Source organism: Bubalus kerabau, chromosome 1 (assembly GCF_029407905.1).
Source record: "Bubalus kerabau isolate K-KA32 ecotype Philippines breed swamp buffalo chromosome 1, PCC_UOA_SB_1v2, whole genome shotgun sequence".
Taxonomy (NCBI): Eukaryota; Metazoa; Chordata; class Mammalia; order Artiodactyla; family Bovidae; genus Bubalus; species Bubalus kerabau.
The window spans coordinates 27,054,186-27,077,188 of NC_073624.1; the positions used below are offsets into that span (position 1 = coordinate 27,054,186).

At 40.9% G+C, this 23,003-nt stretch overlaps 1 long non-coding RNA gene across 1 annotated transcript in view; it reads right to left on the reverse strand.

Moving 5' to 3' along the window:
• LOC129641426 (uncharacterized) overlaps positions 1-22,207 on the reverse strand; it is a 51,867-nt gene extending 29,660 nt beyond the window's left edge. Inside the window, exon 1 of the long non-coding RNA XR_008709323.1 lies at positions 22,083-22,207. This is a non-coding gene — a long non-coding RNA (uncharacterized LOC129641426). The remainder of the gene's footprint in view (positions 1-22,082) is intronic.
• Between the last annotated feature and the right edge of the window lie 796 nt (positions 22,208-23,003).

Here is a 23,003-nt window from a genome sequence, read left to right on the forward strand (position 1 = left end):
CATCATTGCTTCAGACATCCTAAGTATCATTTTTTCAACAGCATATATTGTAAATGTTAGCGGCAAATGCTTGTTTATCTCCTAATGTTTTGTCTTATGTGAAATCTAGACTGCATAAATAAAATGAGAGCTTTTACTTTCTCTGGCAAATCTGTTTTCAGTATAGTCACAGAGAAATCAGTTACCATGACTGCAAGATCATCTGGCCATTTATTCACTTATTAAATTACACTTTAACAACAGTCATTCCTATTTCCTGGCCCAGGGATATGGTTTGACCTTTCATTTTGAATTGCTAAGTAAAATTATAAATTCATGTATTCAATTTCCTATTTAAAAACACTGGTTTTTGTGTTTCCTTGGTTATCAAAGTTAATTTTTTTCAGATTGATTATACTCAGTGTTGTTACATGAGCTCTTGGGGGTGGAATCAGAGGTTATATTGGTGTCACAAGAACTCATAAAAGTTAATTGACTGTCCACAATGGAAACTGAAGTTTCTTTTCTTGGAAAATTATAGCATACTGATGAGTGTCTGATATTGATGTTGCTACTGCTCACATATGGGATTTCTTAAAATAAATTCAATCATATCTGCTAGCAATGACCAGAAGGATTCTACATATTGCTAGAAGAAACCTTCCCAAATTAAGTTTCAGGTAGAATTGTAGTAGTGATTCTTTTTTGCTCTGATGGTCAAATTTATTTACGTTAAAAACAGTATACTTTGGAAATAGAAGGCATATACAATACTTGCACATTATTTCTGTCAATGAAAAAATGTTACCTGCTGTATCAGTAAACAAAGGATGTTGCCACTACCAAGCCATCATATTATAGCTGCCTCGATGGTGAACCCCGAGGGAATTCAAGATAGAAACAGGATGCCTACCATCAAGCCTTCAGCCACTGCAGCAACCTGCCAATGTTTCTGAGGAGACTCAGGATGGGAAAATAGAGAATATTGGCCCAGATAGCTGAGGTGTATGTCAAAGGAATGATTTCAGTGAGCCCAGAATTTGCATCTTCCCATACATACAAAAAGGCTAAATTCATTAACTTGAAATGTCTGGGGGAAAAAAGTGTGTTTTAGTTGTTCAGTTGTGTCCGACTCTTTGAGACCCCATGGACTGTAGCCCTCCAGGCTCCTCTGTTCATGGAATTTTCCAGGCAAGAATACTGGAGTTGGTTGCCATGCCCTCCTCCAGGGGATCTTCCTGACTGAGGAATCAAACCTGGGTCTCCTGCCTTACAGGAGAAGGGAATGTCTACCCACTCTGGTATTCATGCCTGGAGAATTCCATGCACAGAGGAGCCTGGAGGGCTACAGTGCATGGGGTCACAAAGAGTAGACATGACTGAGCAACTGACATGGAGATCTGGTTGGGAGGGGGGCAAAATTTTTGCATTTCTAACAAGTTCCCCAGAGACGCTGATGCACACTTTGCAAATCAACAGTCAACGTGATATGTTAAAACATACTGTGTGCTCTTTACCAAAAACATTGTGGTAACACTTTGTTCTTGAAATGCCTAAAATATCCTTCACTTCCCAGTAGTCTAACAAAACAGAGGATACTTGTATTTTGCATCCTTAGCTCTGCCACCCACTCAGGGTGATCTTAGGTAAACCACAAAATCTATTTGTATTTAAGCTTCTTCTTACAAAGGAGAGCACGGTAATACTCTTACTCTGCAAATTCTGGTTTTTCTAGGTTGAAAACTCTCTGACTACAGAATTGAAAGTATGTAAGCCTTTTGTGGGGGCTTGCAAGGTGGTACTAGTGGTAAAGAACCTGCCTGCCAATGCAGGAGACATAAGAGACACAGGTTCGATCCCTGGGTTGGGAAGATGCCCTGGAGGAGGGCATGACAACCCATTCCAGTATTCTTGCCTGGAGAATCCCTATGGACAGAGGAGCCTGGTGGGCTACAGTCCACGGGGTAGCAGAGAGTCAGACACAACTTCAGTTTAGTTCAGTTCAGTTCAGTCGCTCAGTCGTGTCCGACTTTTGCAACCCCATGGACTGCAGCACACCAGGCCTCCCTGTCCATTACCAACTCCCGGAGTCTACTCAAACTCATGTCCATTGAGTCGGTGATGCCATCCAACCACCTCATCCTCTATTGTCCCCTTCTCCTCCCACCTTCAGTCTTTCCCAGCATTAGGGTCTTTTCAAAGGAGTCAGTTCTTTGCATCAGGTGGCCACACAAGCCTTTTGTGAAGAACATTAACTAAGCTCTAGTGATTCAGTTACATTTTCCCCAGAAGTTATTTTTATAATATTCTATCATCAGCCAGACCTTGGAATAGTAACAACTGATATTGAGTATAACTCAAACCAAAGATTGACCTTGACCAGTCTTTTATGCCTTCTCTAGTACAAAGATATTGGAAGTGCCTGATTTGGATGGAGATATTGTCTCTTTTCTTCCCCATCACAGAAGGGCAGGCTACCCAGAAGAAAGTGGCCTTTGCCTTCTTTTATCTGTGTCCCAGGAGCAGCATAGTTCTTAAGACCTATACACATTCATTTGAACAGAAGTGTCATCTGAAATGAATGAAGTAATTTCCTGTTTCCCTGAGGTCTCAAGGCAAAAGCATCTCACACTCAATGTGTTTTTTCTTTTCTATTACAGAACAAGGTTCCTGTTCTAAATTCAGTTATGTGGGATAAAATTTTTTACTCTATTCTTTTTTCCCTAAAGATTAAAATTCTAGAATCAGAACAGTTTTTAGGGGCTCTGTCTATGCAAGGCTTATGGATTTAAAATAGCCATATATTTTTGAGCTTCTCTGTATGGTGATACATGCAATGAGTTAATTGTGAGCACTTCGAGATAACTTTCTCATTATTAGTTTCCATGCTTGTTCATTTTTTTGAGGGATGACATTGATTGATACTGTCTAGACAAAACCATTGATTCTATTTCTCACTCTGTTGTTTGGGGTGGGATTGACAGAGCATTGAAAGAGGTCAAGTTCTGATGTTGGACAGGTCAGATTTTGAGTTTTCTGTTTTGCATATTTGTGAGTTCTATTCATTGGATTGACATTTAGATTCCAGCAGGCCGGAGAAAATGCTGCAGATAGTAAAAGACTGCAGAATTTTGATGAAAACCATGGTACTCTTAGAGGAATAATATACTTCACAGCACAAATTACCTTTCCTTGGTATTGTGGCAAAAGTGTATTTATGAGTAGGGTAAACGTAGAAGCCATTTTTCCTGGGACAGTCTTAGTTTATGCCTATTTTCTTGGCAAACTTATAAATAATCCTCTCTTAGGCTCCAAAGTGCTTCAGTTTGGATGGTAAACATGGTCACCTTATTTTTAGCAGGTGTAAGTCATATTCAAACAACTACTTTTTGGTGTGATTTTAAAAAGTAAGCTGGAAATATTTTCCAATTCCTTGAATGCTACTAGTCTCTAAAATATTGGGACAAACAACAAGCATTTACTTCAGCGAATAATTAGCTTCTGATTCCAAGAAGGTCTCCCATAGACACACTGATGGTATAATGGTCTCGAAAATTGAGCTGCGGCACCAGTGTGGCACACCAGTCCTTTCATCAGTGATAACTGGAAATTTATCACCAATTGCTTCTATATCTGGAAGAAATGACTTGATATCATACTAAATACACTTTGGATTATAATTATTCCTGTCTTCAGTGCAGATAAATTCTAGCAAATAATTCTGAATTATTCAGGAAAAAGAAAGCAAGTGTTATGGGTTGTATTTAAAAGTAAAGAGGTCCTTTATGTAGGGAAGAGCAGAAAGTTTTTGAGTACAAGGAGTCTTCCCTCTGCTGTTCATTATCTATTATGCTTATTATTATCTACTTATGTTCATTACCTATTTAAGTCATAGGTACTCTTTCACAATATCAATAAACATGTTTGTCATAAAAGTTATATTTTGACAAGCTCTTTTCTGGTTTTAAATAAAAGAAATAGTTGGCACCAACTTTCTTCTTAGTTCTATCTTATGTTCAAGAGTATATAGAGACATAAAGTTCAGTGAAGAAGCATGAGACCATTATATAAATGTAGATTCACAATAAATAGGATATAAGATTATGTGACAGAATGTATGACTTGAAAAATTTAAAGGCATTTTAGAGGAGGCAACTAGAATTTGCCTGCTATTTGGGCCTTGGAATGATGCACAAAATACCTGTGCTTGGCATTTATATGCCAAACACTAATGCTTTATCGTCACTCATGCCAAGTGCTTGAACAAACTGCGGCCCAATACGAAGCCTGAGGAAACAAATGGCATAATAAAGAACTGCCTTTTTATGTCTGAATCAGTTACTCAGACTTAAGGGCCATTTTCCTCTGCATGGAATAAAGCTGCTCCCTGGAAATTCTGGGCATAGAAACAGAGCTGGAGGAGGATATTGAAGTAATTAATGCTCTGAGAACATTAGAATAAATTGGATTGATATGAACTGGCATTAAATAACACCAATTTGAAAAATTCAAATAGCTACCACATTTAGAATTGCTTTTCTTAAAGCTGCAGATTCAATTGGAGAGCAAGTGAGTACATGCTGAGAATTTACTAAAAACCCTTCTCCTCTCAGGAAGATACTAAAACAGAAAGGAGCTTGGAACTATTTCAGTCTTTGCATTCCAGGATGAAGGTAGCTGACCTTGACGATGTGAAGAACTTGGCATCAGCTGAGTGGCAGCCTCTAGTTCCTTACCCTCTCTTTCTAGAACTATAATACTAATTTTTCTCTTTCAATTTACCCAGACCAGAGTAGTAAGCAGCACTTTTCATACATGCAGTTGCCATATGCTATGCTAAGTCACTTCAGTAGTGTCCGACTCTGTGTGACCCTATAGATGGCAGCCACCAGGCTCCCCTGTCCCTGGGATTCTCCAGGCAAGAACACTGGAGTGGGTTGCCATTTCCTTCTCCAATGCATGAAAGTGAAAAGTGAAAGCTCAGTCGTGTCCGACTCTTCTCAACCCCATGGACTGCAGCCTACCAGGCTCCTCCATCCATGGGATTTTCCAGGCAAGAGTACTGGAGTGAGGTGCCATTGCCTTCTCCGACAGTTGTCATAAATAGCTACTAAAATAATGATTTTTCTTAAAGCCTTCAGGAGATACTGAGAAAAAAGGTTGTTATTTGCAACATTTCAGGTAAGAAGAGGAACTAAAAAATGTCCTTATTAAAGGAACCAAGTTTTTCTTATTGTGAAGCTCAAGCTAGGATATTTTGAAATTGTGTTCAATGGTTTTAGCACAGTCATTTCTATCACTAACATCCCTTTTGTCTGTACTCTCAAGAAAAGATGAGGGTATAAGACTGTAGGAAATGTAGAGTCAGGAAAGTGAGGTAGACTAAAGCTACCCCCAGAGGGGAGCAGAGTCAGAACTTAAACTGTTCTCTCAACATTTAAACTATAATAGCAAATTTTCCTTTAGGTAAGTACCTTCCATAGCTCAGATACAGAAAAATCCTCAGTAAAAATACTTGCACAAAAACTAGGTAAAGCTAATTTCCTACTGTTTCAAAAGCTAATATTGCCCTATATAATATTCAGGCACTCAATTTCCTAAAGAAAATCATTGGAAGGACTGATGCTGAAGCTGAAGCTCCAATACTTTGCCCACCTGATGTGAAGAGCTGACTCATTGGAAAAGACCAAGATGCTGGGAAAGATTGAGGGCAGGAGGAAAAGGGGGCAACAGAGGTTTGGATGGCATCATTGACTCAATGGACATGAATTTGAGCAAACTCCGGGAGGTTGTGAAGGACGCGGAAGCCTGGACTGCTGCAGTTAGTTCATGGGATCAGAGAGAGTCAGACACGACTTCGCGACTGAACAACAATATTGAAAGAAATGTTTTGTAAATACATCTGAATTATTGGATATTATTCTTCTCCATCTATTAAAGATTGTATTTATCTAAAAGGACCAGAATTGATCTGAGACTTCCCTGGTGGTCCAGTGACTAAGACCCCACGCTCCCAATGCAGGGGGCCTAGGTTCAATTGCTGGTTGGGGAACTAGATCCCACATGTGACAACAGTGCAACTAAAATCCAGCATGCTGCAACAAAAGATCCTTTATGCTACAACTAAGACCCTGTGCGGCCAAATAAACAAACAAAATAATAAATAAATATTTTTTAAAAGATGCTGTAAGAATAAATCTTAAAATTAAAAAAAAAAAACAAACCACCAGAAAATTGATCTAAATTGAAATAAACAAAAGCCTGGTACATAAGCAGCACTCTTTACCTTTTCATTTGGCTGGATATCAAACCAATCAGTCCTAAAGAAAATCAACCCTAAATATTCATTGGAAGACTGATGCTGAAGCTTAAGCTGCAGTACTTTGGCCACCTGATGCCAAGAGCCGACTCATTAGAAAAGACCCTGAGGCTGGGAAAGATTGAAGGTAGGGGGAGAAGGGGGCAACAGAGGATGAGATGGTTGGATGGCATCACCAACTCGATGGACATGAGTTGGTGATGGACAGGGAAGCCTGGTGTGCTACAGTCCATGGGGCGTGCTGCAGCCCATGGAGTCATAAAGAGTCGGACATGACTGAGCGACTGAACTGAAGTTAAGCAGCACTCAGACCAATTAAATATATCTCTGGGAAACAGGAACGAGACCTTATTCTTGGAAGGGCGTGTGTATTTGTTTGTTACAGCTGCCACAACAAAGCACCATAGGCTGAGTGACAAACAGAAGTTTATTTTCTCACAGTTCTGGAGGTTAGAAGTTCAAGATCAAGGTGTGTTCATGTTCTTCTGAGGCCTCTCTCCTTGCCTTGAGGTGGCCTCTTTCTTGTGCTGTGTCCTCACATGATCATGTTTCTATCTGTGTTGTCTGTGCCCCTGTCTCCTCTTCTTATAAGGACACTGGTCACAGTGGATGAGAGCTCATTTTCATGCCCTCATTTTACCGTAATTTCCTCTTTTAAGGCCCCACTTCCGAATACAGCCACAATCTGAGGTACTCTGGTTAAGACTTCTAAAGATGAATTTGGGTAGGGGCAGGTGACAGGGAACAGCACAATTCAGCTCATAATACCACACATTGGTTAGAAGCCCTACTTTAGGGGTTCTCAAGCTACTTAAATGTACTGCTTAAACATACACCAAGGAATGTTTGGAAAAAATTTCTATGTAGTTCAACATTTTGCTAACAATAGGCTGAATCATGAAGGCAGTCTGTTAGAAGGCAAAAGCCCTGAGCTGCAAAACAGTATGGGATGCTAGAAACCTATAGTATTGTCAATGGCAAAGACAGCTCTTTGACTAACATCATATGAACATGAAAGTGACAGGGAAAGTACCTCACTCGTGTCCAACTCTTTGTGACCCTATGGACTACACAGTCCATAGAATTCTCTAGGCCAGAATATTGGAGTGAATAGCCTTTCCCTTCTCCAGGGGATCTTCCCAACCCAGGGATCAAACCCAGGTCTCCCACATTGCAGGCAGATTCTTTACCAGCTGAGCCATCATATGAACATAGGTGTGTAATTAACTACTTTCTTTATCTGAAAAATGGGAAGAACATCCCTCTTGCAAGTTATTTTGTAGGCTGTAATACGTGAAGTGAGAATATAGGGCTGACAGATGGCAGTACTCAAATATTAGTAGAAATAGGGTAATTCTGCTGCTGCTGCTAAGTCGCTTCAGTCGTGTCCAACTGGCTGCCCACCAGGCTCCCCCGTCCCTGGGCTTCTCCAGGCAAGAACACTGGAGTGGGTTGCCATTTCCTTCTCCAATGCATGAAAGTGAAAAGTCAAAGTGAAGTCGCTCAGTCATGTCTGTCTCTTAGCGATTCCAGGGACTGCCGCCCACCAGGCTCCTCTGTCCATGGGATTTTCCAGGCAAGAGTACTGGAGTGGGGTGCCATTGCCTTCTCCGAGGGTAATTCTACCATATGTTAACTTGTGTACTTGCACTCATTTTCCGTTGAAAAAATGACCACAAATGTATTGGCTTAAAACAATGTTGATTTATTATCTAACAACTCCAGAGGTCAGAAGTCTGACAGTGCTTAAAATCAAGGAGCCAGTGGGGCTAGTTTCCTTTCTAGGGGGTGTTGGTAGGGGGAGAATATACTTCCTTGTCCTTTGCAGCTTCTAGAGGCTGCCTGCTATTCTTGGCTCATGGCTCCCTTCCTTCATCCCCTAAGCCAGCAATGGTGGGTTGAGTCAATATCTCTCTGACCCTGCTTCTGTCATTGGTACATCTCTCTCTCTGACTCTAGACAAAGAAGGACCCAAGTGATTAGATTGGATACATCTAATCTAAGATACACTTAATTAGATTAGATACATCTAATCTTAGATACACCCATCTAAGTTAGATTGGCTAACTTCCCATCTCAAGGTTCTCTACTAATTCATATCTGCCAAGTCCCTTCTGCTGAGTAAGATGACATATTCAATGATTCACAATAGTAAGGACCATTATCCTGTCTACCACACTGGGGGCTTAGACGGTAAAGAATCTGCCCACATGCGGGAGACCTGGGTTCAATCCCTGGGTTGGGAAGATCCCCTGGAGGAGGGCATGGCAACTCACTGCAGTCTTCTTGCCTGGAGAATCCCCATGGACAGAGAACCCTGGCGGACCCTCTGGGGCTCCAGGGGGTCACAGAGAGTCAGACATGACTGAGCAACTAAGCACAGCACAACACAGGGTCCTTGAACACATTTTTCTCATGAGCCAATTCTTTAACAATAAAATGAACATATTATGGTCCCTGCCTTTACCTTGAGAGGTTTGTAAAATTTAATACATGATTTTCTATTTGAGAAACAATACTTCAATAAGATTCCTTATCTTTCTTCTATAGCCATATGAGAAACCAAGACTGATTATCAAAACCATAAACAAAAATTCTATTGTTTCTCCTCACATTCTGATAAAATTCTTACCTTAATTTCTCCCCTGCACATGACCTGACTTTTACCTCACTGATTCTCTTTTACTTTAGTGCTTTAGTAATAATACTGTCTTATATTCCAAGTTCAAGTTCCTATTACTATGAATTGGTCAAGAAGTTTGTTTGGGTTTTTCCATAAGTTATTACAGAAAAGTCCAAATGAACTTTTTGGTTAACCCAATGCTTCGGAAATGGACCACAATAACTACCACATTTTAAAATTAATTAAAATACCTCATTTTCCAAGTGTTCTACACCAAAAATTTTTTTTGAAACTTAGCCATGGTTTTTATATGTTAGATACTGAACTCAAAGCTGAGGTTAAAGCCATATTCTAAGATTCCTGAAAGCCACAATTTATTGAGCTAGTCCTAAAATAAACTAAAGATATAATTTGGGAATACATGTGAATATTTTTCTTGGTATGTTATTCTTTTCCAATGGGCATGTAGAAACGAGTCCCATACAATGTATGAAAAATAAGGGATAATCAATATATACTATATTTTAATTTGTTATATTTATAGAGTATAAAACAATACTTCATAATTTGGCTATTTACAGTCAAAGATATAGAGGTTTAATCCTTGGTCTGCTGTTATTTACTAGCTGAATGGCCTTGGGAAAGTACCACCTTATATAAATTTTCACGTCCTCATCTGCTAAAACGTGGTAATATTCTAACTTACAAGTTTGATTTGAGGATTAAATAATGCATGAAATTTATTGATCACAGTGTCTAGCACACAGGAAGCACTCAATATTTACATTGTTGCTGTATTTGTTTTCAGGTTTTCTAATGACTGATATGAAGAAAGTGGGAAAGGAGAGTAACATAGACTGAGGGTAATAAGTGAAAATGAGTTTTTCTTTCCTATGTGAAGACTGACAGGTATTTATAGAAAGCAGGCATGGTCAGTAAATTGAAAAATATAAACCATTTCCAGGTGTTTCCCGTCTCCCTTGTCACCAAAACTGGTTTCGGCTTTACTCTGTCCATTTTTTCCCTCTTTATTGTCCACCCAAAGAAAAGCCTGTCACTTTTAGGTTTGTCCTTTGAGCTTCTATAACACAAAATCTGGAGAAATATGCAAACAGGAGGAGAAAGAAGGGGAGGAGTTTTAGCTTTTTTTTTTTTTTTTTTTTTAGGATTTGAGCAGAAATGTGCCAAAAGAGCTCTACTAGGAGTAAAAAGAAGAAAGGGGATTTAAAAGCATATTATTGTGGAATCTATTCACTTCAAGATATTAAGGAATATAATTAAGACGTTATTTTCTGAGATTAGGTCTTAGTTATAAACATTCATTTGCTATACAGCAAATTGTGATAAGCAGACATTGAGAAAGAGAGAAAGGAAGGGAAACAGACTGACAGAAAGAGCAGAGACGAATAAGGAAAAAGGAGGAGACTTAAGGCAAATTGCTTATTTCCAAATTCTGACTGAGGCTGGTCCAATCCTGCAATCTGAGTTGGTTGGGTCCATATTTAACTATACAGAGTTCACATTTAAGGTCATATGTTTGGCAAACCAAGACCACAGATCAATTTACTAACCCCAGATTAAAAAAAAAAAATCTTAACAACTGGTTTATTCTGGGTCCCCTGGAAACAAATGACTGACTTGACTAAGCAGACATTTTTAAGCTAGTGGTTTTGGCTCAGTAGTCACAGCTAGGATCAAGGATCAAAACCAAGCCTTGATGGTGACTGTGTGGACACAGACATGTCAAATCAAAAGTGACATTCCTATCTCAGACAGAGATTAAGAGTACAGGCTCCCAAGGTTTAAATTTTGGTTTTGTCATTGGGCTATAATTCTAGTTCTGGTATGTTGTCCCTTTAATTTCACTCTTTTCTGGGAGCAATAGCAATTTTCACCCAGAGACTGGTCTTGTATTCAGGTAACTGATATCTGATGGCTCTTGTGATCAGATGCTATTTTAATTTTTTTTTTAAGTGCCTTGCCACATCCTCAGAAGCTCATCATATAGAAGATAGAAGCTGTTGCAACAAAAAACTGAAAGAACAGCAATTTTTATGCTTTCAATTTAATACAACACATTGCAAATGAGTACAAAGCTTTTAGAAGACACTGGCCTCAGGGTTATGGAAACCAAAAGCAAATAAGGCACAACTTCTACAGTTAACTGAACGGTTATCTGATTCATGAGACTGAAAAAACTATGAATCACCACAGTTCAGTTTAGTCGCTCAGTTGTTTCTGACTATTTGTGACCCCATGGACTGCAACACGTCAGGCTTCCCTGTCCATCACCAACTCTTGGAGCTTGCTCAAACTCATGTCCATTGAGTCAGTGATGCCATCCAATCATCTCATCCTCTGTCGTCCCCTTTTCCTCCCGCCTTCAATCTTTCCCAGTATCAGGGTGTTTTCCAACGAGTCAGTTCTTTGCCTCAGGTGGCCAAAGTATTGGAGCTTCAGCATCAGCCCTTCCAATGAATATTCAGGACTGATTTCCTTTAGGATGGACTGGTTGGATCTCCTTGCAGTCCAAGGGACTCTCAAGAGTCTTCTCCAACACCACAGTTCAGAAGCATCAATTCTTCAGTGCTCGGCTTTCTTTATGGTCCAACTCTCATGTCCCTACACGACTACTGGAAAAACCATAGCTTTGACTAGACAGATCTTTGTCAGCAAAGTAATGTCTCTGCTTTTTAATCACCACAATGGAAGTTAAAAAGGGCTCATCATAAGCCAAGTAATCTGTGAATACAAAGAAGGAAAAGGAGAAAGGTCAGTGGAAGTTTCACTGAAAAGATGTTTTTAAGTTTAATCCTTAAGATCAGGTTGTATTTATTTTTAGTACTGCCAATAACTTATTTTTCTTCTGAAAGTTATGCATATGCAGATTATTTGACAAACACCAAAACTAGTAAAAGATAATCTTATTTAAAGATTGCATTTTTCTTCTTTTTATGCATAGTTTTTATGTGGTTGAGATTTACATGAATTATTTATATCCCATTTATCTTTTTAAAAATTGTCATAAGCACTTTCTTATATTTTTTTAAAACTTGTAAATAATATTCAATGTCTATAAAATGTATTTGCCTTTACTATAATTTTAAATACATCTCATTACTGGATATGTAAATGACTTCCTCTATCTTTTTTTTTTTTTTTTGCTTTCATTATTTGTTGTTGTTATTGTTATGAGACAGTGTGATTACCTCAATACCTTTGGTATTGTCTTTGCTGCATTTTTTTTCTTTCTTTAAAATAGTTTTCTAGAAGTAGACTCTTGAGTGTAAATATTTGGAGGTATAAAGGGGTAGAGACAAAAATAATATTCTAGGTACAGGAAGCAGCATAATCACAGGCAGACTATTTCCCTGGCTTAAAAATGACTATGGAAATGTAAATTTCATTTAGAAAGATGACCATGAAATGCAGAGATGATTTTTCCACATAGTCTTACATAACATGTGAATATAGAGTCCTCTGTACATGAAAACAGAAACAGAGCAGAAATCTTCAGGCATGTTTTACATGATAAAGACCTCATAATAGCTGAATATACTAACAGAGATAAGATACCTCCCAATGAGAGAAAGAGAAACTTACAGCTAGTCCAGTGCTCAGAGGTTTGGAAGTTAAAAGTAAAAAGTGATCTTAAGGGCTTCCCCTGTGGCTCAGTCATAAGGAATTCACCTGCCAATGCAGGAGACTCGGGTTCAATTCCTGATCCAGGAAGATCCCACACACCCCAGAGCAACTAAGCTCTCCTGAGCAACAACTATTGAGCCTGTGCTCTACAGCCTAGGAGCTGCAACTACTGAAGCCCATGTGCCCGCTCGTAGAGCCTGTGCTCCACACACAGCAAGAGAAGCCACTGCAAGAAGAGGCCTGAGCACCACAGCTAGAGAGTAGCCCATGCTTGCTGCAGCTAGAGAAAGTTGATGTAGCAATGAAGACCCAGCAGGGCCAAAAATAAATAAATAAAGTTTAAAAATATTTTAAAGGTGATTTTAAGGTGATGGAGCCTGTCAGTTACACGATTTGCTAATGGAGGGGCTCCAGATCGCTAAATGCATACTATCCAGAATCCTTAATTCAAAAATCATGAAAAGAAGAGCTAATGGTGAGCTGCTGGACAAACAAAATTCATACAGAAAATCTAAAGATGATCTTAGTTTTCTAGGGATGAAACAGTGAGGCTGAAAGAGGAGATGTGGACTGGAACCACCCAGGCATGGGCCCATGAGATCATTTCTTTTTTTAAAATAAGTATTTGTTTATTTTATTTATGGCTGCACTGGGTCTTCATTGCTTTGCATGGCCCTTCTCCAGTTGAAGCAAGTGGGGACTACTTTCTGGTTGTGGTGCATGGGCTTCTCATTGTGGTGGTTTCTCTTGCTGTAGAGCACAGGCTCTAGGCATGTGTAGGTTTCAGTAGCTTTGGCTCCCTGGCTCTAGATCACAGGCTCAGTAGCTGTGGTACAAGGACTTAGTTGCCCTGCAGCATGTGGAATCTCCCTGGATCAAGGATCAAACGCGTGTTCCCTGCAGTGGCAGGTGGATTGTTTACCACTTAGCCACCAGGGAAGCCCGAGCCCATTTCTTTTGGTTAGAACAGAGGGATCATGGAAAGAACCTTGGGAGGAATTTTTGGATGTTTTTTGGGGGAGCCTAGCTGCTGAGTGACACGAAACCACGTCAGATCTAACTGGAAGATCTTTTTTTACCAGGTCAGGAAACACCAATGTGCCCAACCTAACTACAAAGACTGAAGAGTTGAGAGTCCTTTCCTACTAGCTGTGATGGTTGTAATAGAAGAAAACAACAGGCCAGGGGATGTTCTTTAACCAGCAATGGCCCCTTCTGGGGCTCCCTGGTGGCTCAGATGATAAAAAAAATCTGCCTGCAATGTAGGAGATCTAGGTTGATCCCTGAGATGGGAAGATTCCCCCGGAGAAGGAAATGGCTACCCACTTCAGTATCCTTGCCTGGAGAATTCCCCCATGGACAGAGGAGACTGGTGGACTACATACAGTCAGTGGGGTCACAAAGAGTAGGACACAATTGAGTGACTAACACTTTTTGCCATTGAGCGATAGCAACAAAGAGAAATACATCTACTAGCACACTAGCTGTTTCACACAGAGCTCCATTTTGTTTGCTTCTGTGCTTTAGAAACAAAAATACCCACTGCTAGATTCCCATTCTCCTAGAACTAGAACCTCTCTTTCTTATAGGGAAGTCAGTGCATGTTATCTGGATGCAGATGAGCTTTTCTCCAGCTAGAGGGGCTGGCAGCAAACATGATCGTGAGTAATTAGAGTACTCAACCCACTGAATACAATGAATGGTTTAAGGATGAGTTTAACACATGTGTCAGGAAAAGCAAGGTATGTGAAATTTTTTCCTAGCAGAAAATATCATCAAAAACTCTCTCTCTCGGGCTGGCCAGTAACTGCTTTTTTTTTTTTCTTTTTCTATTTTTATGCTGTAATTGCATATTTATTTGCATGAAAACAGAAATATGAGTAAAATAATCAGGATACAGAACAATCACATACAGTACTTTAAATATATATTCTCATTAAAGTTGAAGATGTCTATTTAAGTCTTTTAGTCCCTTTTTAATCAAGTTATTTTATTTTTTGTTGTTGATGGAGTGAGATTTTAAGAGTTGGTGTGTTCATGTTTGTGTGTGCACACCAGTGTTTTAAATAAAATTTAATGTTATGTGTTTATACTAAAATTTTAGATACAGGAAAGACTTAAACTGCTTCAAATTTTTTGCAGTGCCAGTCATTACAACACTGATTCAGAAGGAGCTGAGAAAAGCGGTTGGAGATGACTCAGGTTCAGTAACTGTTTTTTCTGTCTTGTGCACAGATAATGAAGAGAGACAGAATCCTTTTGTATTCTAATCCCCTGGATCCATCAATGCCTGAAGCCCTTATCCCTAACCTTCACAATCATACTTAAGCTAGATTGCATAGTTTCTGTCAGCTATGACTGAACATGTACTGATAACAATATTTCTAATGCTTGCGTGTACGCTAAGTTGCTTCAGTTGTGTCTGACTCTTGGCGACCCCAGGGACTGCAGCCCACCAGGTTCCTCCATCCATGGGATTTTCCAGGCTAGAATACAGGAGTGGATTACCATTTCCTTTTCCCCATGATAGAAGAACTTTTCCTGGAAAAGTTCAAGGAATTTGTGTAATAAAAACAAGACTAGATGGTCGAAGACTCTTACAAATGCTTATTACATTTAAAAAAGTCAAACAAATTCAACATCAAATGAACATCTTATTAATTTTTTTCCTTTTTAATCTCAATGCCTTTTATTTTACTGAGTTGGACTATAACTGCTTTGCAGTGTTGTGTTAATTTATGCTATACAATGAAGTGAGTCAGCTATATGTCTACATATATCATCTCCCTCTGGACCTCCCTTTACTTTTGTATAATAGATATCAATGAATTTCTATATATTATTCTTTGCTTGCTAGAAAGTTTTATGCTTATCTCTCCTCTACAATTCCAATAAAGTAGCTGTAAATTTGTTTTGCTTTATTGTATGCTAAGAAGTATTAATATTCTTTAGCCAGAAATGGTCCCTTTTTGGGCTTCCCTGGTGGCTCAGATCATAAAAAATCTGCCTGCAATGCAGGAGATCTAGGTTGATCCCTGGGATGGGAAGATCCCCCTGGAGAAGGAAATGGCTACCCACTTCCTTCTACATTTCCTTCCAAGTAGTCAATTCTTTCTAGATTTTATAACTTTTAATTATTGGTGTCTAGATACAAGATCTTTGCTATATGCAGAATAATCTGGATGTTTGATATAAAAAGAGCTTCAGATGACAGTTGTAGTTATCTCTCCATGACTCTCCCAATACCTGGGTTAAACAATATTCCCTTTTCCCTTTACATATTAGTCGCTCAGTCTTGTCCGACTCTTTGTGACCCCATGGACTGTAGCCTGCCAGGCTCCTCAGTCCATGGAATTCTCCAGGCAAGAATACTGAAGTGGCTTGCCATTCTCTTCTCCAGGAGATCTTCCTAACCCAGGGACTGAACGTGTATCTCCTGAATTGCAGGCAAGTTTTTTTTTACCATCTGAGCCACCAGGGAAGTTCAGGTATAATTTGGCTTTGGTATCTCCTCACAAGCTTGAAAATGCTTCTATTTCTCCCTCTGCAGAGTAAAGTGAAGAGGTCCCTATCCTTGTACTAATGTCACTGAGGATGTTTAACAGTTTAACTATTTACAGCCTGCTGGGAGATGCTGACCTTATGGCATACTGCCCTGTGGAGGTGAGACAGGCTGGTACCTGGACCCCTTAACTGCAGTGCTGCAAAGCTTGCACCTGGACACACCTCAACTTGAGCAACAAAATAAGAAGAAACTGTATGGCAGTAAAGCTAACTGTGTGCATGTGCAGTTGGGGCAAATGCTGAAAAAAAGACACAATGATTAAAAAACTCCAACGGCCATTTCTGAAGAGTTGGGAGCAAAAAACTGTGTGTCAGGACCAAAAACAGGGTACTACACATGTCCCCCTGCACTTAGCACCACATAGCAGTGGACGAACCACCTAAGCCACCCTTCCATCCCAATCCCTGGACATAGCCCTACCTTCAACCGATATGAGGAATCAGTTCACCTCCCAGGGAGCAAGCAAGGGAATCTGTTACTTGTTTTCTCTCCCTCCTATAGCAGGCACAGGAACCCCAATAAAGCTTTGCCTGAATTTCTTGTTTGACATCTAGTTAATTTCTATTGATTGGGGAAGGCCAAGAACCCTGGTTGGTATCAGAAGAATCAGAAATAAATCTGTCTCCTTCCTTCCATACCTTAGAACCATTTCTGCCCAGTTTAAGTAAGAATTGCCCATTAAAGAAACCTGATAAATTGATGCCAAAGCTATTTTGAGATAAGGTCTATTCTGGATACAAAAAAATATGGATAGAGAGACTTTGGTATTCAGTTGCTGGATTGTGGCCTTATTCTTTATATCATATTAATTAAACAAGTATTACTGTAAAGTTGGAAGTGAGAGACTTCATTAGCATCTCAATTTCATCCTGTCTCCAGGAGCTATACAAATTATCCAGGTGCTTTTGTCAAAGCTCTTATCATTCAGAGGACACTGGAGAACTCTGTCTCCTTCACAGAAATGTGAAGATACGGCATACTGTTTTGTAGGGTAGCAAGAAATGGTAACAATTCAGAGATACTTTCTCACCTGCATGAGATTCACAGATTTTTCAGAAAATAGTTACTTGATATATGTGATACGGGTTTCTTGCTCTGTCTCATTGGCACTCCAGAAAAGACTGTCATTCTGAGAGAGTCATTTCCTAGGCAGGTTGATAAGGAGTCTAGGGGTCCCCAAGGAGAGAGGGGTCTGGAATTCTCAAGGAGGAAGAAAGGACAAACTTTTTTCCTTCTCTACATTCCTTAGGATTATATAACAATAATGTATCCTGCCTGAGGACAGTCTCTGGATTAAACTTCTGGCTAATTCTGTTATCTTAAAATGTAAACTATGGGAGTAGACCTGGTCTTTACAAGGATTATATAAAAATAATGTATCCTGCCTGAGGACAGTCTTTGGATTAAACCTTCTGGCTAATTCTGTTATCTTAAAATGTAAATTACGGGAGTAGGTCTGGTCAGGTCTTTACAACCTCCAGACATTCTTTGGATTCATTGGAGAGTATATAACTTCGTTGCTAACACTAGCAAGGGGGTACTCTTTCTGCCCCCTTCTGATGCCTATGTCAGAAACTTTCTCTATCTCCTTTATACTTTAATAAAACTTTATACACAAAAGCTCTGAGCGATCAAGCCTCGTCTCTGGCCCCGGATTGAATTCTTCTCCTCCGGGGGCCAAGAATCCTGGTGTCTTCCTGTGATTCAATAACAACCTTTCAATTCTAACCAGTGTACATAGATGTACACCATCATCATTTAGATCAGCAGATCAGATCAGTCGCTCAGTCGTGTCCGACTCTTTGCGACCCCATGAATCGCAGCACGCCAGGCCTCCCTGTCCATCACCAACTCCCGGAGTTCACCCAAACTCATGTCCATCGAGTCAGTGATGCCATCCAGCCATCTCATCCTCTGTCGTCCCCTTCTTCTCTTGCCCCCAATCCCTCCCAGCATCAGAGTCTTTTCCAGTGAGTCAACTCTTCGCATGAGGTGGCCAAAGTACTGGAGTTTCAGCTTTAGCATCATTCCTTCCAAAGAAATCCCAGGGCTGATCTCCTTCAGAATGGACTGGTTGGATCTCCTTGCAGGCCAAGGGACTCTCAAGAGTCTTCTCCAACACCACACTTCAAAAGCATCAATTCTTCGACGCTCAGCCTTCTTCACAGTCCAACTCTCACATCCATACATGACCACAGGAAAAACCATAGCCTTGACTAGACGAACCTTTGTTGGCAAAGTAATGTCTCTGCTTTTGAATATGCTATCTAGGTTGGTCATAACTTTCCTTCCAAGGAGTAAGCATCTTTTAATTTCATGGCTGCAGTCACCATCTGCAGTGATTTTGGAGCCCAGAAAAATAAAGTCTGACACTGTGTTTCCCCATCTATTTCCCATGAAGTGATGGGACCGGATGCCATGATCTTCGTTTTCTGAATGTTGAGCTTTAAGCCAACTTTTTCACTCTCCACCTTCACTTTCATCAAGAGGCTTGTGAGTTCCTCTTCACTTTCTGCCATAAAGGTGGTGTCATCTGTATATCTGAGGTTATTGATATTTCTCCCGGCAATCTTAATTCCAGCTTGCGTTTCTTCCAGTCCAGCGTTTCTTATGATGTAGTCTGCCTATAAGTTAAATAAACAGGGTGACAATATACAGCCTTGATGTACTCCTTTTCCTATTTGGAACCAGTCTGTTGTTCCATGTCCAGTTCTAACTGTTGCTTCCTGACGTGCATACAAATTTCTCAAGAGGCAGATCAGGTGGTCAGGTATGCCCATCTCTTTCAGAATTTCCCACAGTTTATTGTAATCCACACAGTCAAAGGATTTGGCATAGTCAATAAAGCAGAAATAGATGTTTTTCTGGAACTCTCTTGCTTTTTCCATGATCCAGTGGATGTTGGCAACTTGATCTCTGGTTCCTCTGCCTTTTCTAAAACCAGCTTGAATATCAGGAAGTTCACGGTTCATGTATTGCTGAAGCCTGGCTTGGAGAATTTTGAGCATTACTTTACTAGCGTATGAGATGAGTGCAATTGTGCGGTAGTTTGAGCATTCTTTGGCATTGCCTTTCTTTGGGATTGGAATGAAAACTGACCTTTTCCAGTCCTGTGGCCACTGCTGAGTTTTCCAAATTTGCTGGCATATTGAGTGCAGCACTTTCACAGCATCATCTTTCAGGATTTGAAATAGCTCAACTGGAATTCTATCACCTCCACTAGCTTTGTTCGTAGTGATGTTTTCTAAGGCCCACTTGACTTCACATTCCAGGATGTCTGGCTCTAGGTCAGTGATCACACCATCGTGATTATCTGGGTCATGAAGATCTTTTTTGTACAGTTCTTCTGTGTATTCTTGCCATCTCTTCTTAATATCTTCTGCTTCTGTTAGGTCTATACCATTTCTGTCCTTTATCAAGCCCATCTTCGCATGAAATGTTCCTTTGGTATCTCTGATTTTCTTAAAGAGACCTGTAGTCTTTCCCATTCTATTGTTTTCCTCTATTTTTTTGCATTGATCGCTGAAGAAGGCTTTCTTATCTCTTCTTGCTATTCTTTGGAACTCTGCATTCAGATGTTTATATCTTTCCTTTGCTCCTTTGCTTTTCTTGTCTCTTCTTTTCACAGCTATTTTTAAGGCCTCCCCAGACAGCCTTTTAGCTTTTTGGCATTTCTTTTCCATGGGGATGGTCTTGATCCCTGTCTCCTGTACAACATCATGAACCTCATTTCATAGTTCATCAGGCACTCTATCTATCAGATCTAGGCCCTTAAATCTATTTCTCACTTCCACTGTATAATCATAAGGGATTTGATTTAGGTCATACCTGAATGGTCTAGTGGTTTTCCCTACTTTCTTCAATCTAAGTCTGAATTTGGCAATAAGGAGTTCATGATCTGAGCCACAGTCAGCTCCCAGTCTTGTTTTTGCTGACTGTATACAGCTTCTCCATCTTTGGCTGCAAAGAATATTATCAATCTGATTTTGGTGTTGACCATCTGGTGATGTCCATGTGTAGAGTGTTCTTTTGTGTTGTTGGAAGAGGGTGTTTGTTATGACCAGTGCATTTTCTTGGCAAAACTCTATCAGTCTTTGCCCTGCTTCATTCCGTATTCCAAAGCCAAATTTGCCTGTTACTCCAGGTGTTTCTTGACTTCCTACTTTTGCATTCCAGTCCCCTCTAATGAAAAGGACATCTTTTTTGGGTGTTAGTTCTAAAAGGTCTTGTAGGTCTCCACAGAACCGTTCAACTTCAGCTTCTTCAGTGTTACTGGTTGGGGCATAGACTTGGATTACTGTGATATTGAATGGTTTGCCTTGGAAATGAACAGAGATCATTCTGTCGTTTTTGAGATTGCATCCAAGTACTGCATTTTGAACTCTTTTGTTGACCTTGATGGTTACTCCATTTCTTCTGAGGGATTCCTGCCTGCAGTAGTAGATACAATGGTCATCTGAGTTAAATTCACCCATTCCAGTCCATTTCAGTTCGCTGATTCCTATAATGTCGACATTCACTCTTGCCATCTCTTGTTTGACCACTTCCAATTTGCCTTGATTCATGGACCTGACATTCCAGGTTTCTATGCAATATTGCTGGGCTGGAAGAAACACAAGCTGGAATCAAGATTGCCGGGAGAAATATCAATAACCTCAGGTATACAGATGACACCACCCTTATGGCAGAAAGTGAAGAGGAACTCACAAGCCTCTTGATGAAAGTGAAAGTGGAGAGTGAAAAAGTTGGCTTAAAGCTCAACATTCAGAAAACGAAGATCATGGCATCCGGTCCTATCACTTCCTGGGAAATAGATGGGGAAAAACAGTGTCAGACTTTATTTTTCTGGGCTCCAAAATCACTGCAGATGGTGACTGCAGCCATGAAATTAAAAGACGCTTACTCCTTGGAAGGAAAGTTATGACCAACCTAGATAGCATATTCAAAAGCAGAGACATTACTTTGCCAACAAAGGTTCGTCTAGTCAAGGCTATGGTTTTTCCTGTGGTCATGTATGGATGTGAGAGTTGGACTGTGAAGAAGGCTGAGCGTCGAAGAATTGATGCTTTTGAAGTGTGGTGTTGGAGAAGGCTCTTGAGAGTCCCTTGGCCTGCAAGGAGAGCCAACCAGTCCATTCTGAAGGAGATCAGCCCTGGGATTTCTTTGGAAGGAATGATGCTAAAGCTGAAACTCCAGTACTTTGGCCACCTCATGCGAAGAGTTGACTCATTGGAAAAGACTCTGATGCTGGGAGGGATTGGGGGCAAGAGAAGAAGGGGACGACAGAGGATGAGATGGCTGGATGGTATCACTGACTCGACGGACATGAGTGTCAGTCAACTCCGGGAGTTGGTGATGGACAGGGAGGCCTGGCGTGCTGCGATTCATGGGGTCGCAAAGAGTTGGACACGACTGAGCAACTGATCTGATCTGATCTGATGCAATATTGCTCTTTACAGCATTGGATCTTGCTTCTATCACCAGTCACATCCACAGCTGGGTATTCTTTTTGCTTTGGCTCCATCCCTTAATTCTTTCTGGAGTTATTTCTCCACTGATCTCCAGTAGCATATTGGGCACCTACTGACCTGGGGAGTTTCTCTTTCAGTATCCTATCATTTTGCCTTTTCATACTGTTCATGGGGTTCTCAAGGCAAGAATACTGAAGTGGTTTGCCATTCCCTTCTCAAGTGGACCACATTCTGTCAGATCTCTCCACCATGACCTGCCCATCTTGGGTTGCCCCACGGGCATGGCTTAGTTTCATTGAGTTAGACAAGGCTGTGGTCCTAGTGTGATTAGATTGACTAGTTTTCTGTGAGTATGGTTTCAGTGTGTCTGCCCTCTGATGCCCTCTTGTAACACCTACCATCTTACTTGGGTTTCTCTTACCTTGGGCGTGGGGTATCTCTTCATGGCTGCTCCAGCAAAGAGCAGCCATTACTCCTTACCTTGGACGAGGGGTATCTTCTCACCGCCGGCCTTCCTGACTTTCAACGTGGGATAGCTCCTCTAGGCCCTCCTGTGCCTGCGCAGCCATGGCTTCTTGGACGTGGGGTTGGTCCTCCCGGCCACCGCCCCTGGCCTAGGGCATGGCATTGCTCCTCTGCCGCCTCTGGCCTGGGGCTTAGGGGCATGGGGTAGCTCCTCCCGCCTGTTGCCCCTGACCTCGGATTCTGGGTATCTCCTCTCGGCCATCCTCCACCCCCCAACCTTGGACTCGGGGTAGCTCCTCTTGGCCGTTCCTGCGCCGTCGCAGTCTGGCACTCTCAGCTGCTGCCCCTGACCTCGGACGTGGGGTAACTCCTCTTGGCCGTGCTCAGCACGCAGGTCGCAGCCGCCTAGAGAGTTGGTTAAAATGCAGATTTCTGGGCTCTGCTCCTATATATTCTGGCTTATTTGGGTGGGAGTGGGCCAAGGATTTAAATTTTAAACATGCTTCCCAGATGACTCTATTCAAAGTATTACATGGGCTGTATTTGGAGAAACATTGCCATCAGTTCAGTCACTCAGTCATGTCCAACTCTTTGCGACCCCATGAATCCCAGCACGCCAGGCCTCCCTGTCCATCACCAACTCCCGGAGTTCACCCAAACTCATGTCCATCGAGTCAGTCATGCCATCCAGCCATCTCATCCTCTGTCGTAATACCTCCCAGCCTCAGAGTCTTTTCCAATGAGACAATTCTTCACATGAGGTGGCCAAAGCACTGGAGTTTCAGCTTTAGCATTAGTCCTTCCAAAGAATACCCAGGACTGATCTCCTTTAGAATGGACTGATTAGATCTCCTTGCAGTCCAAGGGACTCTCAAGAGTCTTCTCCAACACCATAGTTCAAAAGCATCAATTCTTCAGTGCTCAGCCTTCTTCACA